Raw genomic sequence first — 19,691 nt, forward strand, 5'->3', positions numbered from 1 at the left:
TCTCTCTCTCTCTCTCTCTCTCTCTCTCTCTCTCTCTCTCAACACATATAAGCACTCGGTATCTTTTTTCTAGAGATTAGAGATTCATTGTTATGTTCCACATTAGGATTACTATGCAGGCCACCCTCTTAGGTTTGAAAATGTCAAGAAAACGGTTAATTTAAAATGTCATCTCCTAACTTAACAGATTAAGCCAGAGGACCGAAAACAGAATAAAACAGGACTGGACAGTATATGTCACTTATACAAGCTGCTTTTATTTCTAGTACAGTATGACAATTTTTATTTTGGGGGGGGGGGGTGATCCTTGACAGTGCATAAGAGTGAAAAGCGACGGCGTTTTGTTTGTAAGAGAACAGGTTGTACTACAAATGACTTGATTTATTGATATCACATGTATGTATGACACCTAAATTATGCTAGGAATGTCTGAAATCTCCTTAGAAGGATATTTTGGCCCTGAGAAGGGCCGAGTTTGGTGTATACTAGGGTGGTCGATTTAGCTTATGCACGCTCTCCACGGATACGGCGAGCAAGCTGAATGTCCTTTGGCATGATGGTGACACGCTTGGCGTGGATGGCACAGAGGTTAGTGTCCTCGAAGAGACCGACCAGGTAAGCCTCGGATGCCTCCTGTAAAGCCATGACGGCAGACGACTGGAAGCGAAGATCGGTCTTGAAGTCCTGGGCAATCTCGCGCACCAGACGCTGGAAGGGAAGTTTCCTGATGAGCAACTCGGTGCTCTTCTGGTAACGACGGATCTCACGCAGGGCGACCGTTCCGGGCCTGTAACGGTGAGGCTTCTTCACACCCCCTGTGGCAGGAGCAGACTTGCGTGCTGCCTTGGTGGCCAGCTGCTTACGAGGAGCCTTGCCTCCCGTGGACTTGCGAGCAGTCTGCTTGGTGCGAGCCATGGTGAACAACTGTGGTTTGTGATGGCCGGCGCCGAAAAATTTTTGCTTATATACGCCGTCTCGAGGCGCTTGCTCGAGCGCCATTGGCTGCTCGACTCGCCTACGTCACCCCGTTGCCCCTCCCCTCCTTCCTCTGGCTGCAGCCAACAGGCGGCTCACCTCAATCACTATTATCGCTGATTTTGCTCTATTTTTTGGATTTGTGCAAAAGTCATTTCACAGGGACGTGAAACAGACGAGTAGGCAACTGCAGTTTTGAAAGCGTTGTGAGAAAGCCGTGTCTACTCGACCACAAGCGTAAAGTAAGGGCAGGCAGGAGTTGCAATGCTACTAGTACGTCCGCTTGATGGGATATAGTCGGGAAATCGTGCGGGCATTCGTCAATTCGATTCACACAACTTCAACACCATGACTGGACGCGGCAAGGGAGGCAAGGGACTCGGAAAGGGTGGCGCCAAGCGTCATCGTAAGGTGCTACGTGACAACATCCAGGGCATCACCAAGCCCGCTATTCGTCGCTTAGCTCGTCGTGGCGGCGTGAAGCGTATTTCGGGTCTCATCTACGAAGAGACCCGTGGCGTCCTGAAGGTGTTCCTCGAGAACGTCATCCGTGATGCTGTAACCTACACGGAACACGCCAAGAGGAAGACCGTCACTGCCATGGACGTGGTGTACGCTCTGAAGCGCCAGGGTCGTACCCTCTACGGATTCGGCGGATAAGAGCTTGGCTAATCCATCGATTCCACCCACCACCACCTCAAAACGGGACCTAATTAGGTCCCTATACTTTTTTACTGAAGGGCTTAATAGACGATAACATAAATTGTTTTGATATCAGCTAGCACATTGGGTCTTATGAAATCTATTTTTTATCCTCGCATGCTTAAAGGGACTCTGATTGGGGAGGGAGGGGGGGGGGGAAGGTTTGTTACGTTATATACTAGCAGAGCAGGATCATTGGTGGGGGGGGGGGGGTGAGGGGGAGAGAGAGAGAGAGAGAGATCTTTCCCAACTCTTCCTTTTTACATGAGTGAGCTACCCGTTTTATTCATTTTATCCTTCTCAGAGCTGTTTTGATAGTATCCAAATGATGGTAAATGAAAAGGGAGGACACGAATATCTACCCAGAATTCAGGACTGGCAATCGATATGCATGTTTGAGTGCGAATCTTTTTCTCTCTCAACTTAGGTATACGTTTATGTCGTACCTAAAAGCGAGAACCACACTATTGGGACAAGTATGCAAGGCCCAATTTTCCTAACAAGCACAGTTAATTTTGTTATTTTCGAACATTTCTTTCCAAATTGGTTTATCCAATTAACAGTATTATATTAAGATCATGAATTGCTGGGTTAGGTTAGGTTAGGTTAGGTTAGGTTAGGTTAGGTTAGCTTAGCTTAGGTTAGGTTAGGTTAGGTTAGGTTAGCTTAGCTTAGCTTGGGTTAGCTTAGGTTAGGTTAGGTTAGCTTAGCTTGGGTTAGCATAGGTTAGGTTAGGTTTGATTACATTTCTATGTTAGATTTAACTCAAATTCAAAACAATTGCAGTCATTCGGCTTGTTAGTCAACTTGCCTCTAATAGGGGCAATTTGTCTAACAAGACTATTTAGTTTTGTGTGCATATATATATATATATATATATATATATATATATATATATATATATATATATATATATATATATATATATATATATATATATATTATAGCTTCAAGACTCCGAACCAATATAGAAGCATCAAGAGGAAGTGCTTGTGTTATGGGCCAATAGGCCTTCTGCAGTTACTTCCATTCTTATGTTTTTATTCCCATTGGTTCGTGTTTTATCTTGTGTAAATGTCAATCACCTCACCAAAAACTTTGGTACCATATCACCTCACCCATGTATGTGTGTATATATATATATATATATATATATATATATATATATATATATATATATATATATATATATATATATATATATATATATATATATATATATATATATATATATATATATATATAATATACAGAGTAAATCTACCCCAAAAGTAATGATTTATTTGTCTACAAAACTAAACTCTTTTTGGAATCATATGAGGCCCCTCCACTGAGGGGGGAGGCCTGGATGTTTATTGTCATGTGTATTCATGCTGCTTGCATGTCGTCGTTTATTTTGCCTTTGTTGTTTTCTTGACAGCTTTCTTTGCCTTGGGTGGTTTGGGAGATTTTGAAGCTCTCTTTATTTTGGGCTTTTTGTTCCCAACAACAAGCTGCTGCTGCTGCTGCTTCTTTTTCAAGGCTGTAGGTGGTTTGTTGCTTGTGGCGGCTTTCTTGGGAGTTACCACGGCCTTCTTTGCTGCTGTAGATGGTTTCTTGGTTGTGGTGGCTTTCTTGGGAGTTAGAACGGCCCTCTTCTCTGCTACGGCCAGCTTGAATGATCCACTAGCTCCACTTCCCTTGGTCTGAACAAGAATGCCGTCAGCCACTGCTTTCTTGAGAAATCTTCGGATGTAAATGGCGATCTTGGCAGCCTCGACTTTGTTGTTGGCAACAACGTACTTCTTGATTGCTTGTAGAGACGAGCCCTTACGGTCTTTGAGTGCTGCGACCGCGGCTAGAACCATTTGACTAGTTTTCGGGTGAGCAACCTGGACGTGAGGTTTCCTGGTGGTGGCCACCACAGCAGCAGCAGCCGCAGCCTTCTTGGTAGGCTTTGCTTCTACCATGATGATGATGAGATAACCAAGGTGATGAGAGACGCTCAGACAGTCACGGGGGAATGATGCTGCCGCCGCTTGAGCCGAACCTATTTATGTGCCGGCACGGTACAGAAGCTGCAACCTGGCAACTCGTCCACCAATCACGACGGTTGGTTTTACGGCTCCGAAACCTGGATCCCATATCTTCTCTAAAATAGAAGCATTTGTTCATGTTCTTTGTAAAAGTATCATAAAGCAGGACAGATGAGACAAATATCATAAAAACTGAAGAGCAGATGAGCACACACATGTATGTATTACAAAAGAAAATCCACAAATTCATTAGAAATTGGCAGGGTAGGCTGAGGAAGTAGGTAGATGTAAAATGTCTGTAAATGGCGAAAGAACATAAACCCAAGACTGAATAAACGATGTTAAATATCCATGCCAAGGAGACAAAAATATGTTAGGATACAATTACCATTAAGACACCACAAGAAGGTCCGTATCCTGCCGTGATGACTAAAAAGAGTTGGTTATTAGCCACAATGTGTAGGCAGTCTCATGCCAACGGCCATACCACGTTGAGAACACCGCTTCTCGTCCGATCAGCGAAGTTAAGCAACGTTGGGTTTGGTTAGTACTTGGATGGGTGACCGCCTGGGAACACCAAATGCTGTTGGCAATAATGTTTTTTGTTTTGTTTTGTTTTGTTTCGTTTGTTTTTGTTTGAATGGCTGGCTGGCTGGCTGGCTCCACGGGAAATTCACGGAGTTGTGTGGAATAAGGCCTGGTAAAATGAATTAATATGTAATGTCATGTTTAAAACAAACTCGCTTAATATAGTGTGTGAGGCTTTATACAAAAACAAACAACCAAAACAAAACATGTTGTATATATATATATATATATATATATATATATATATATATATATATATATATATATATAGCTTAATCCGGGTTTGAACTCGCAACTCCAAGAATACGCATCACTTATATACACTTTACCACTGGACCACTGCAGGACACTTGATGCTGAGGTATCAATTTAATGACGTAAATGCCATTTCCACAAATAAATGATAATTTAAAAGTATTTGTATGTACAAATCTTTTCTGTTTAAAAGGCTACAATATCAGTTACTGATATAATTTGTGTTAATGTTTCTATACCCACAGGAAGGCATGTTTTTGCTTATATGTAAGGGGTACGGAGAAGGAATCCACAGACCATCATTCCCCTTCCCCCCCCCCCCCTCCCACCTACTACCACCACCACCACCACCACCACCACTACTCACCACCAATCACCACCAATCACCACCACCACCAATCACCACCAATCACCACCACCACTTTAACCGAAAACCCCCTAACACATCAACCCTCCCCCCAATCAACAGGCGAAATAATAACCCTCAAATGCCTGCCTGCCTGCCTGCCAGCCAGCCAATACTAACGGTCTTCTCAGAAAGAAAATCTCTTTGTATCTGTATTACTTGATGAAATGTATGATTCTAATAATGAAAATAAATTGTTATGTCGGTTGTATGAGCATAATGACCAATATGCACGTGATATGAATGAATTAAATAGTGTAGTTTTAAGTAATTAGGTTGTAGACACATTAAGCGGATATGATATTTGACGCGTCCAGAACTGGTGATTTTTGGTTTAGTTTTAAATGCACCACCACCACCACCACCACCATTGCTTCCCCAGAGCCTAATTAAGGACCGGTAAAAGGAGTCAATATGTAATGTCATCTATAAAACCAAAGAATGAATAAAAACACACACACACACACCTACATAATAGTACTAGGAAGATTGTATGGCATAAAAAAATAAAAAAAGTACTCCCATTGGGTCGTTTGAACTCGCGACTTCCAAAACACCAGCCACACACCTTACCACCCAGCCACCATAGAGTTGGTATAATTGTGCAACTTTAGTTATAAAACTAAAGTTCTTATTGTCTCAAATCTTATTGTCTGTTCTATGAAAAGGCATGATGTAAATTATGTATTTTTTGAATGATTGAATTGTAGGCACATTAAGCGGATTCGATATTTGATATATCCAGAAAAGGTGATTTCTGTTCAGTTTTAAAATGCATCACCGTTAACGCTAAAGGACTGGTAAAACGACTCGATGTTTGTCATTTTTAAAATAAACACTAAAACTAGGCCCTTAACATATATAATGTTTGAATATAAATTGAATGCATATAAATACAAAGTGGGAGTGGCTGGCTGGCTGGCTGCCTGGCTGGCTGGCTGGCTGGCTGGCTGGCTGGTTGGCTGACTGGCTGGCTGCCTGGCTGCCTGCCTGCCTGCCTGCCTGCCTGCCTGCCTGCCTGCCTGCCTGCCTGCCTGCCTGGCTGGCTGGCTGGCTGGCTGGCTGGCTGGCTGGCTGGCTGCCCGCCCGCCCGCCCGCCCGCCCGCCCGCCCGCCCGCCTGCTTGCCTTGCCTTGCCTTGCCTTGCCTTGCCTTGCCTTGGCTGTCCTGTCCTGTTATTGCCTTGCCTTGCCTTGCCTTGCCTTGCCTTGCCCTGCCCTGCCTTGGCTGCAGCTGGCTGGCTGGCCGTAAATCAACTCTTAACAACACCACACCACACCACACCATCACTCATCACCCATCACCCACCACCGGCCCCAGTCTCCCAGCCTCTCTTATATACCCGAGCAGGCCCTTTAAATTATTTGAATTGTTGCACTTCGGCCAATGGCACGATCGCTGCTGCTCAAACATATTCTGGTTCACAAGTATTATAATATATTATATTATATTATATTATATATATATATATATATATATATATATATATATATATATATATATATATATATATATATATATATATATATATATATATATATATATATATTTATTCATGAAACACATTAAAACCTTGATCATTTATTCATTCGTTACGTCTAGTGAAGAATTGCTTTTGTTCATTTGTATGATTAAAAATTGATAGAATATGAATTCCTCGCTTAAAGTAAAATATAAAATATATATTGGATTTATATGATTGGTTAATATTCCAAGTGATGCTGAATATCCCCTATAATTTTGTTTTGTTTGTTTGTTTGTTATGTACACATTCCAAATGAAATCAATATAAATGTTATTATTAATGTTTGAAAGTTGATTGTCTACTTGAATCTCTCTATTAAAGTGTGTGTGGCTCCGGATGGAGCCTGGTTATGGTATTTGTCGTGGTGGGTGGCAGAAGTGCTTACTTCTTCTCTGTCTTCTTTGGCAAAAGAACTGCCTGAATGTTTGGAAGAACACCTCCCTGTGCAATGGTTACGCCAGACAGAAGTTTGTTGAGTTCTTCGTCGTTGCGGATGGCCAACTGCAAGTGACGTGGGATGATACGGGTCTTCTTGTTGTCACGTGCGGCGTTACCGGCGAGCTCCAGAACTTCGGCAGCGAGGTATTCCATGACGGCTGCCAGGTAGACAGGAGCGCCAGCACCGACGCGTTCGGCGTAGTTGCCCTTACGCAGCAGACGGTGAATTCTGCCCACGGGGAACTGAAGTCCGGCCCTGCTGGAGCGAGACTTTGACTTGCCCTTCACTTTGCCTCCCTTGCCGCGTCCTGACATTGCTGCTGCTGTTGTGGGTTTGTGGTGGTTTTATGCCGCCCCGCAGATCGAGCTTCGTGTTATATACCCCGCTCAGGATCAAGGGAGCCCGCCACTGACCAATCAGCGCGCTCCGCCACGCGACCCGCTCTGAGCTGAGTCGCGAGCGGGATATAAAAGGAAAGCTCGCCTCGCGCAAAAGTTCATTATTGTATCGCAACGCCAGCCAGCACGAGCATCATCATGCCACCCAAGGCATCTGGAAAGGCTGCCAAGAAGGCCGGAAAGGCCCAGAAGGCCATTGCCAAGGGCGATAAGAAAAAGAAGCGCAGGAGGAAGGAGAGCTACAGCATCTACATCTACAAAGTGCTGAAGCAGGTCCACCCCGACACTGGTATCTCTTCCAAAGCCATGTCGATCATGAACTCGTTCGTGAACGACATCTTCGAGCGCATCGCCGCCGAGGCTTCTCGCCTGGCCCACTACAACAAGCGTTCCACCATTACCAGTCGGGAGATCCAGACGGCTGTAAGGCTCCTGTTGCCCGGAGAACTGGCCAAGCACGCCGTCTCTGAGGGCACTAAGGCCGTCACCAAGTACACCTCCTCCAAGTAAACGGCTTACTTACTGCCCTGTGGTGGTGGCTTGGCCTCAAACCAACAAACTCGGCTCCATTGGAGCCACACTTTAATTTCTAAAGAGATTGTGAGTGTTAGACACCAATACTATTATAACAAAAACCTCTGTCACTGAAAGCAAATAGCTATAAAATGAGAATATTTATGAAACTGTCTGTGTGTGTTTCTCTCTCTCAGTGTCTGTCTGTCTGTCTGTCTGTCTGTCTGTCTGTCTGCCTGCCTGCCTGCCTGTCTGTCTGTCTGTCTGTCTGTCTGTCTGTCTGTCTGTCTGTCTGTCTTGTCTGTCTTGTCTGTCTGTCTGTGTGTGTCTCTCTCTCTCTCTCTCTCTCTCTCTCTCTCTCTCTCTCTCTCTCTCTCTCTCTCTCTCTCTCTCTCTCTCTCTCTCTCTCTCTCTCTCTCTCTCTCTCTCTCTCTCTCTCTCTCTCTCAACACATATAAGCACTCGGTATCTTTTTTCTAGAGATTAGAGATTCATTGTTATGTTCCACATTAGGATTACTATGCAGGCCACCCTCTTAGGTTTGAAAATGTCAAGAAAACGGTTAATTTAAAATGTCATCTCCTAACTTAACAGATTAAGCCAGAGGACCGAAAACAGAATAAAACAGGACTGGACAGTATATGTCACTTATACAAGCTGCTTTTATTTCTAGTACAGTATGACAATTTTTATTTTGGGGGGGGGGGTGATCCTTGACAGTGCATAAGAGTGAAAAGCGACGGCGTTTTGTTTGTAAGAGAACAGGTTGTACTACAAATGACTTGATTTATTGATATCACATGTATGTATGACACCTAAATTATGCTAGGAATGTCTGAAATCTCCTTAGAAGGATATTTTGGCCCTGAGAAGGGCCGAGTTTGGTGTATACTAGGGTGGTCGATTTAGCTTATGCACGCTCTCCACGGATACGGCGAGCAAGCTGAATGTCCTTTGGCATGATGGTGACACGCTTGGCGTGGATGGCACAGAGGTTAGTGTCCTCGAAGAGACCGACCAGGTAAGCCTCGGATGCCTCCTGTAAAGCCATGACGGCAGACGACTGGAAGCGAAGATCGGTCTTGAAGTCCTGGGCAATCTCGCGCACCAGACGCTGGAAGGGAAGTTTCCTGATGAGCAACTCGGTGCTCTTCTGGTAACGACGGATCTCACGCAGGGCGACCGTTCCGGGCCTGTAACGGTGAGGCTTCTTCACACCCCCTGTGGCAGGAGCAGACTTGCGTGCTGCCTTGGTGGCCAGCTGCTTACGAGGAGCCTTGCCTCCCGTGGACTTGCGAGCAGTCTGCTTGGTGCGAGCCATGGTGAACAACTGTGGTTTGTGATGGCCGGATTAACGGATTAAAAAGTCCATAGAGCTGGCAAGCAGGGGATGGAAGAACGGGGCGAGGTTGCAGAAATCTTGAGCAAGGATCTGGAGATGAGGTGAAGAGGGGAGATGAAAGATCGGTGGCCCAACCACCGTGGATTTGAGCTTGATCAGATGAAAGTAGAATTGAGTGGGGTGTCATTTGCAATACACACAGAGGCCGGGAACGCAAGCAGCTGGCAGTGGAGGTTTGATGTCAGATGATGTTAAGTCAGTTCGTTAGGAGTCTTCTTTCTTGTTGATTTCACCAAACTTTGATCGTTGTTCTTTTTTTTGGGCTTGTCGGTCTTGGTGGTCACGGTTCGTGTTGATGCTTGAAGGTGATCTTTCCTTGGGGGTGATGGTGTACCGACAGATACGTCCTCATCCGATTCATCAGATGAGTGAGGAGCAGGGGTGTTGACACGCTGGGGTAGATTTCTTGAAGGTTGGGTTCTTGAGGGTTGATGTCTTGAAGGTAGAGTTCTCGGAGGGTGTGTAACAGCGGTAGGTACTGCAGCAGAAGGTGCTGCATAGTCGGTACCCTCTATAGGGTCACACCAAGGGTCGATAGCAGCGAAATTCGCCACTGAGACGGGTGAAGGGACAGCAGCAGCTGGAGAAGCGTGTGGAGCAGGAGCTGACAGTATGTCAGAAAGCGTGGCTGCGTTCACAGTGATGTCATGGTTGGTAACGGGAACTGATGCAGAAGTGGGGGTCACATGAGGCAGAGTCTTGTGAGCTGTAGGTACCCGAACAGGATCTGAGGGCTGCATTGCAGTGGCGGAATCGTCGTCGTCGGATGTAGAGTCAGCATCCTCCTCTACAGGGTCAGTTGTTGGAGATGAACGCGGAGCGTTGAAAACTTCCTCAGGAACAATGAAGGTAGGGAGACCGTTCGCCTTGTACAGAATTTTCAGAAGCCTCACGAATTCTCGAGGGTTATTGCCAGCAGTAATTCTGGCTGTTGATATCAGAGCTTTTACTGTGCTCTGCCCAATTAGCTTTGTCTTTGGTTGGGCCGGTGGCGATGGCTGGCTCGACGAATCGCTGGTTGGCGTTTGGGAGCTGGCTCCCCATTGGCTGGTAGTAGCAGTGGGACGTCCTCCCGGGAGCTCCGGGAAGATGGCGGCTTGGGCGTTGAAACCTGAAGTAGAGGTGGTCGCTGATTGGCTTGTTGCTTCAGAGGTACTGGCTCCGGTTGAAGATGTGGATTTCTCCATGTTTTTAATAGCGTTTTGTCTGTGAGGACAATGTATGGAGATTGCTGGATGATCGCCTTTGCACAGCAAGCAGCATAGTGTTTCAGACTTGCAGATGGAGTAATGGTGGTCAGCTGAGCAGAGGCTACACTTCTGAATCCGCTGGGTACATTTGCTGGTGGAGTGGGTGTACTCGTAGCATCGGAGGCACTGGTTGACGATGTGAAAACGTTCCATCTTCACACGGAAAGGCGGAATGTGAATTCCAAAGCTGTAAACTCCATTTCTGGTAGCCATAGTAGCCGAAGCTACCGTCTCGAAGGTCAGCTTCAGGGAGCGACTTGAATTGAAGAATTGAGCTTGGTGAAGCCGTAGGTCCGGGTTTGATGCCTTGAAGTCGTGCATGAACGCACTATCATCAGCGTCATCTTGTTCCACGATCCATTGACTGAGATCGTGAATAACGACAGAGTGTTCAGCCAGGTACTGGCGTGGGAAGTTGAGACGAAGGTGTTGGTTGGAGAAGTTAGCGCTGTAAGACAGAAGTTTGTCGACTTCCTCCTCACTATAAAAGAAGAAAAGGATGTCCGTGCCTTCCTGCTTGATGTCGTTGGGTGTTACTCCTGCAACGTCTTTAAAGAGCTTCAGGAGAGATGTCTTGGAGAATGGATGTTCGTTGAGGGGCGTACCCCTGATCTTGAAGCGTTTGTGACGCATAATGAGCTTCCTGGAGGCCGATGGATCTCTCTCAAAGACTACACGTCACTGAAGATGGCCTCCCGTCTCTACCCGGCATAAAATACCAAGTTAGGAGTGGGGTCTGACCATCTAGAGAGACGCAAGTCTGCTGCCAATTGTTTATCCACCCTGCAGTACTAGGTGCGAGAGAGAAGAGCTGGAGCAACGCGAGCACGTCCGACCGCGACGGTTGCTAGTGATGGCCGGCGCCGAAAAATTTTTGCTTATATACGCCGTCTCGAGGCGCTTGCTCGAGCGCCATTGGCTGCTCGACTCGCCTACGTCACCCCGTTGCCCCTCCCCTCCTTCCTCTGGCTGCAGCCAACAGGCGGCTCACCTCAATCACTATTATCGCTGATTTTGCTCTATTTTTTGGATTTGTGCAAAAGTCATTTCACAGGGACGTGAAACAGACGAGTAGGCAACTGCAGTTTTGAAAGCGTTGTGAGAAAGCCGTGTCTACTCGACCACAAGCGTAAAGTAAGGGCAGGCAGGAGTTGCAATGCTACTAGTACGTCCGCTTGATGGGATATAGTCGGGAAATCGTGCGGGCATTCGTCTACAACGCCTCACTAGCATCAGGATATTTCCCAAGCCCATTCAAAGAAGCCACAGCAATCCTCATTCCAAAACCCCAAAAATCCCCGACAGACCCTAAGAACTACAGACCGATCAGCTTACTAGAGACATTAGGAAAAGTATACGAAAAACTCATTAATCATAAACTCAGGAATCACCTAGAACACAAAAACATATTGACAGACAAACAATTTGGCTTCAGACAACACCGCTCAACACAAGACGCACTGAACATAATAACAAACTACCTCTCCATAAATAAACACCAAAGGGCCAAGACGGCCCTCATTGCAAAGGACGTCGAAAAAGCTTTTGACACCGTATGGCACGACGGCCTGCGTTACAAACTCTGCACTCTGTTTCAACTATCTGATAACATGCAGAGGCTACTTTGCAGCTTTCTAACAAATAGAAAGATGCAGATCAAGTTCCTCAGCAAGCTGTCGGGTTATTTCAACCTAAATGCAGGTGTCCCTCAGGGCTCAGTTCTTTCACCAACCTTATACATACTCTATATAAACGACATCCCTGACCCAGTATACTGGACATCAATGACCCTTTGCTACGCTGACGACGTAACCCAACTGATCACAGACTATACGATTAACGCCCTCACACGGAAAGCACAACAAGAAATAGACAAAGTCACCCTCTGGGAACACGACTGGCGAATAAAAACAAACCCCAACAAGTCAAAAATAACATACTTTTTCTACAACAAACGACGTAACCCTGACCCAGTAAAACTCTACTCTCAATCACCAGATGCAACCCAGATCCCAAGAGTCAACAAAACCACAGTACTTGGACTCACACTAGACTTTAACCTTCGCTTTCACACACACATAACACCCAAGAAAGCTATAGCCTCAAACGCCCTATCAAAACTCTACCCACTTAAACATGCCTCCCAAGCCACCAAGCTCTACTTATACAAAACACTTATTCTCCCACTCCTAACATATGCACCGATCCCACTCACACTTGCAGCACCAACAAATAGGAAGAAACTCCAGCGTACCCAGAACAGGGCTCTGAGATGGGTGTTCGATACCCATTGGCAGGACTTCACCACCAGTGAGGCCCTGCATGAGAGGGCGAACATCCCACCTCTGAACATAACCTGGGATACTATGGGGAAGAAACAGATTGACAGAATTCTCACCTATCATGACAACTACGACACGTTCCTCAGAAACGTCCTAAGCAGACCCAGACATACGCACAACCTCTTTAACCTGATCGACGATCCACCTCCTGCTCCGTCCTTTACATAACCCCTCTCCTATAATATCACTTCTCAAATCACCAAACTTCCAACTATAACCTCCTAACTCTTCTCCCCCCTCTTTAGGGGGGGACCAACTAGCTCCCGTTTTCTGGTGCCTTGGGTGGGCCGCGATGCTGATTAACAGATCAAAGACCACATCTGGTGTGAGCCTCCAGGGCACACCCAGCTGAGGACTGCTGTCTCCGTGGGTGCTCAGAAAAGACGAAATGTTGTCACAGATCCGATTCCTTGCCTTCACTGCCTAGTCTGGTCATAACGATTTCAATGCCATGCAGCTGGGTCTAGCCCTGGCACTTTACCTCATACTGAAAACCCTTCCTCTCACCCCCACTAATTCTTCCCCTATCCCCACTTCCACGCTCACCCATAAGGGTATCTTGACCTATATTTAAATGAATGAATGACAACAAGAAATAGACAAAGTCACCCTCTGGGAACACGACTGGCGAATAAAAACAAACCCCAACAAGTCAAAAATTACATACTTTTTCTACAACAAACGACGTAACCCTGACCCAGTAAAACTCTACTCTCAATCACCAGATGCAACCCAGATCCCAAGAGTCAACAAAACCACAGTACTTGGACTCACACTAGACTTCAACCTTCGCTTTCACACACACATAACACCCAAGAAAGCTATAGCCTCAAACGCTCTATCAAAACTCTACCCACTCAAACATGCCTCCCAAGCCACCAAGCTCTATTTATACAAAACACTTATTCTCCCACTCCTAACATATGCACCGATCCCACTCACACTTGCAGCACCAACAAATAGGAAGAAACTCCAGCGTACCCAGAACAGGGCTCTGAGATGGGTGTTCAATACCCACTGGCAGGACTTCACCACCAGTGAGGCCCTGCATGAGTGGGCGAACATCCCACCTCTGAACATAACCTGGGATACTATGGGGAAGAAACAGATTGACAGAATTCTCACCTATCATGACAACTACGACACGTTCCTCAGAAACGTCCTAAGCAGACCCAGACATACGCACAACCTCTTTAACCTGATCGACGATCCACCTCCTGCTCCGTCCTTTACATAACCCCTCTCCTATAATATCACTACTCAAATAACCAAACTTCCAACTATAGCCTCCTAACTCTTCTCCCCCCTCTTTAGGGGGGGACCAACTAGCTCCCGTTTTCTGGTGCCTTGGGTGGGGCGCGATGCTGATTAGCAGATCTAAGACCACATCTGGAGTGAGCCCCCAGGGCACACCCAGCTGAGGGCTGCTGTCTCCGTGGGTGCTCAGAAAAGACGAAATGTTGTCACAGAGATCCGATTCCTTGCCTCACTGCCTAGTCTGGTCATAACGATTTCAATGCCATGCAGCTGGGTCTAGCCCTGGCACTTTACCTCATACTGAAAACCCTTCCTCTCACCCCCACTAATTCTTCCCCTATCCCCACTTCCACGCTCACCCATCAGGGTATCTTGACCTATATTTAAATGAATGAATGAATGGCATTCGTCAATTCGATTCACACAACTACAACACCATGACTGGACGCGGCAAGGGAGGCAAGGGACTCGGAAAGGGTGGCGCCAAGCGTCATCGTAAGGTGCTACGTGACAACATCCAGGGCATCACCAAGCCCGCTATTCGTCGCTTAGCTCGTCGTGGCGGCGTCAAGCGTATTTCGGGTCTCATCTACGAAGAGACCCGTGGCGTCCTGAAGGTGTTCCTCGAGAACGTCATCCGTGATGCTGTAACCTACACGGAACACGCCAAGAGGAAGACCGTCACTGCCATGGACGTGGTGTACGCTCTGAAGCGCCAGGGTCGTACCCTCTACGGATTCGGCGGATAAGAGCTTGGCTAATCCATCGATTCCACCCACCACCACCTCAAAACGGGACCTAATTAGGTCCCTATACTTTTTTACTGAAGGGCTTAATAGACGATAACATAAATTGTTTTGATATCAGCTAGCACATTGGGTCTTATGAAATCTATTTTTTATCCTCGCATGCTTAAAGGGACTCTGATTGGGGAGGGGGGGGGGGGAAGGTTTGTTACGTTATATACTAGCAGAGCAGGATCATTGGTGGGGGGGGGGGGTGTGAGGGGGAGAGAGAGAGAGAGAGATCTTTCCCAACTCTTCCTTTTTACATGAGTGAGCTACCCGTTTTATTCATTTTATCCTTCTCAGAGCTGTTTTGATAGTATCCAAATGATGGTAAATGAAAAGGGAGGACACGAATATCTACCCAGAATTCAGGACTGGCAATCGATATGCATGTTTGAGTGAGAATCTTTTTCTCTCTCAACTTAGGTATACGTTTATGTCGTACCTAAAAGCGAGAACCACACTATTGGGACAAGTATGCAAGGCCCAATTTTCCTAACAAGCACAGTTAATTTTGTTATTTTCGAACATTTCTTTCCAAATTGGTTTATCCAATTAACAGTATTATATTAAGATCATGAATTGCTGGGTTAGGTTAGGTTAGCTTAGCTTAGGTTAGGTTAGGTTAGCTTAGCTTAGCTTAGCTTGGGTTAGCTTAGGTTAGGTTAGGTTAGCTAAGCTTGGGTTAGCATAGGTTAGGTTAGGTTTGATTACATTTCTATGTTAGATTTAACTCAAATTCAAAACAATTGCCAGTCATTCGGCTTGTTAGTCAACTTGCCTCTAATAGGGGCAATTTGTCTAACAAGACTATTTAGTTTTGTGTGTATATATATATATATATATATATATATATATATATATATATATATATATATATATATATATATATATATATATATATATATATATATATATATATATATTATTATAGCTTCAAGACTCTGAACCAATATAAAAGCATCAAGAGGAAGTGCTTGTGTTATGGGCCAATAGGCCTTCTGCAGTTACTTCCATTCTTATGTTTTTATTCCCATTGGTTCGTGTTTTATCTTGTGTAAATGTCAATCACCTTACCCAAAACTTTGGTACCATATCACCTCACCCATGTATATATATATATATATATATATATATATATATATATATATATATATATATATATATATATATATATATATATATATATATATATATATATATATATATATATATATATAATATACAGAGTAAATCTACCCCAAAAGTAATGATTTATTTGTCTACAAAACTAAACTCTTTTTGGAATCATATGAGGCCCCTCCACTGAGGGGGGAGGCCTGGATGTTTATTGTCATGTGTATTCATGCTGCTTGCATGTCGTCGTTTATTTTGCCTTTGTTGTTTTTTTGACAGCTTTCTTTGCCTTGGGTGGTTTGGGAGATTTTGAAGTTCTCTTTATTTTGGGCTTTTTGTTCCCAACAACAAGCTGCTGCTGCTGCTGCTGCTTCTTTTTCAAGGCTGTAGGTGGTTTGTTGCTTGTGGCGGCTTTCTTGGGAGTTACCACGGCCTTCTTTGCTGCTGTAGATGGTTTCTTGGTTGTGGTGGCTTTCTTGGGAGTTAGAACGGCCCTCTTCTCTGCTACGGCCAGCTTGAATGATCCACTAGCTCCACTTCCCTTGGTCTGAACAAGAATGCCGTCAGCCACTGCTTTCTTGAGAAATCTTCGGATGTAAATGGCGATCTTGGCAGCCTCGACTTTGTTGTTGGCAACAACGTACTTCTTGATTGCTTGTAGAGACGAGCCCTTACGGTCTTTGAGTGCTGCGACCGCGGCTAGAACCATTTGACTAGTTTTCGGGTGAGCAACCTGGACGCGAGGTTTCCTGGTGGTGGCCACCACAGCAGCAGCAGCCGCAGCCTTCTTGGTAGGCTTTGCTTCTACCATGATGATGATGAGATAACCAAGGTGATGAGAGACGCTCAGACAGTCACGGGGAAATGATGCTGCCGCCGCTTGAGCCGAACCTATTGTACCGTGCCGGCACGGTACAGAAGCTGCAACCTGGCAACTCGTCCACCAATCACGACGGTTGGTTTTACGGCTCCGAAACCTGGATCCCATATCTTCTCTAAAATAGAAGCATTTGTTCATGTTCTTTGTAAAAGTATCATAAAGCAGGACAGATGAGACAAATATCATAAAAACTGAAGAGCAGATGAGCACACACATGTTTGTATTACAAAAGAAAATCCACAAATTCATTAGAAATTGGCAGGGCAGGCTGAGGAAGTAGGTAGATGTAAAATGTCTGTAAATGGCGAAAGAACATAAACCCAAGACTGAATAAACGATGTTAAATATCCATGCCAAGGAGACAAAAATATGTTAGGATACAATTACCATTAAGACACCACAAGCAGGTCCGTATCCTGCCGCGATGACTTAAAAGAGTTGGTTATTAGCCACAATGTGTAGGCAGTCTCATGCCAACGGCCATACCACGTTGAGAACACCGCTTCTCGTCCGATCAGCGAAGTTAAGCAACGTTGGGTTTGGTTAGTACTTGGATGGGTGACCGCCTGGGAACACCAAATGCTGTTGGCAATAATGTTTTTTTGTTTTGTTTTGTTTCGTTTGTTTTTGTTTGAATGGCTGGCTCCACGGGAAATTCACGGAGTTGTGTGGAATAAGGCCTGGTAAAATGAATTAATATGTATGTCATGTTTAAAACAAACTCGCTTAATATAGATATTGTGTGAGGCTTTATACAAAAACAAACAACCAAAACAAAACATGTTGTATATATATATATAGCTTAATCCGGGTTTGAACTCGCAACTCCAAGAATACGCATCACTTATATACACTTTACCACTGGACCACTGCTGCAGGACACAAGCTTGATGCTGAGGTATCAATTTAATGACGTAAATGCCATTTCCACAAATAAATGATAATTAAAAAGTATTTGTATGTACAAATCTTTTCTGTTTAAAAGGCTACAATATCAGTTACTGATATAATTTGTGTTAATGTTTCTATACCCACAAGAAGGCATATTTTTGCTTATATGTAAAGGGTACGGAGAAGGAATCCACAGACCATCATTCCCCTCCCCTTCCCTCCCCCCCCCCCCCCAACTCCCACCTACTACCACCACCACCACCACCACCACCAATCACCACCAATCACCACCAATCACCACCACCACATCTAACCGAAAACCCCCTAACACATCAACCCTCCCCCCAATCAACAGGCGAAATAATAACCCTCAAATGCCTGCCTGCCTGCCTGCCTGCAAGCCAATACTAACGGTCTTCTCAGAAAGAAAATCTCTTTGTATCTGTATTACTTGATGAAATGTATGATTCTAATAATGAAAATAAATTTTGATGTCGGTTGTATGAGCATAATGACCAATATGCACATGATATGAATGAATTAAATAGTGTAGTTTTAAGTAATTAGGTTGTAGACACATTAAGCGGATATGATATTTGACGCGTCCAGAACTGGTGATTTTTGGTTTAGTTTTAAATGCACCACCACCACCACCACCACCACCATTGCTTCCCCAGAGCCTAATTAAGGACCGGTAAAAGGAGTCAATATGTATGTCATCTATAAAACCAAAGAATGAATAAAAAAACACACACACAAACCTACATAATAGTATTAGGAAGATTGTATGGCAAAAAAAAAAAAGTATTATTCCCATTGGGTCGTTTGAACTCGCGACTTCCAAAACACCAGCCACACGCCTTACCACCCAGCCACCATAGAGTTGGTATAATTGTGCAACTTTAGTTATAAAAGTAAAGTTTTCTCACATTGTATTGATAACTTAAAGGATTTTTTTTTTTTTTTGCATGTACAAATCTTATTGTCTGTTCTATGAAAAGGCTTGATGTAAATTATGTATTTTTTTTTTTTGTTTTGAATGATTGAATAGTAGGCACATTAAGCGGATTCGATATTTGATATATCCAGAAAAGGCGATTTATGTTCAGTTTTAAAATGCATCACCGTTAACGCTAAAGGACTGGTAAAATGACTCGATGTTTGTCATTTTTAAAATAAACACTAAAACAAGGCCCTTAACATATATAATGTTTGAATATAAATTGAATGCATATAAATACAAAGTGGGAGTGGCTGGCTGGCTGGCTGGCTGGCTGGCTGGCTGGCTGGCTGGCTGGCTGGCTGCCTGCCTGCCTGCCTGCCTGCCTGCCTGCCTGCCTGCCTGCCTGGCTGCCTGCCTGCCTGCCTGGCTGCCTGCCTGCCTGCCTGCCTGCCTGCCTGCCTGCCTGCCTTGCCTTGCCTTGCCTTGCCTTGCCTTGCCTGGCCTGGCCTGTCCTGTCCTGTCCTGTCCTGTCCTGTCCTGTCCTGTTATTGCCTTGCCTTGCCTTGCCCTGCCTTGGCTGCAGCTGGCTGGCTGGCTGGCTGGCTGGCTGGCTGGCTGGCTGGCTGGCTGGCTGGCTGGCTGGCTGGCTGGCTGGCTGGCTGGCTGTCTGTCTGGCTGGCCGGCCGGCCGTAAATCAACTCTTAACAACACAACACCACACCACACCATCACTCATCACCCATCACCCACCACCGGCCCCAGTCTCCCAGCCTCTCTTATATACCCGAGCAGGCCCTTTAAATTATTTGAATTGTTGCACTTCGGCCAATGGCACGATCGCTGCTGCTCAAACATATTCTGGTTCACAAGTATTAAAATATATATATTATAATATATATATATATATATATATATATATATATATATATATATATATATATATTTATATATATATATATATATATATATATATATATATATATATATATATATATATATTCATGAAA

At 44.8% G+C, this 19,691-nt stretch overlaps 2 non-coding genes across 2 annotated transcripts; both read left to right on the forward strand.

The window, feature by feature from the left end:
- Positions 1-4,165: 4,165 nt before the first annotated feature.
- Positions 4,166-4,284, forward strand: LOC123752945 (5S ribosomal RNA). The gene has a single exon (XR_006772247.1). It is a non-coding gene; the product is annotated as a 5S ribosomal RNA (ribosomal RNA).
- Positions 4,285-17,322: 13,038 nt separating this feature from the next.
- Positions 17,323-17,441, forward strand: LOC138351486 (5S ribosomal RNA). The gene has a single exon (XR_011222461.1). It is a non-coding gene; the product is annotated as a 5S ribosomal RNA (ribosomal RNA).
- Positions 17,442-19,691: the final 2,250 nt, after the last annotated feature.

The sequence above is a fragment of the Procambarus clarkii genome, chromosome 49 (genome assembly GCF_040958095.1).
Source record: "Procambarus clarkii isolate CNS0578487 chromosome 49, FALCON_Pclarkii_2.0, whole genome shotgun sequence".
NCBI classification, from domain to species: Eukaryota; Metazoa; Arthropoda; class Malacostraca; order Decapoda; family Cambaridae; genus Procambarus; species Procambarus clarkii.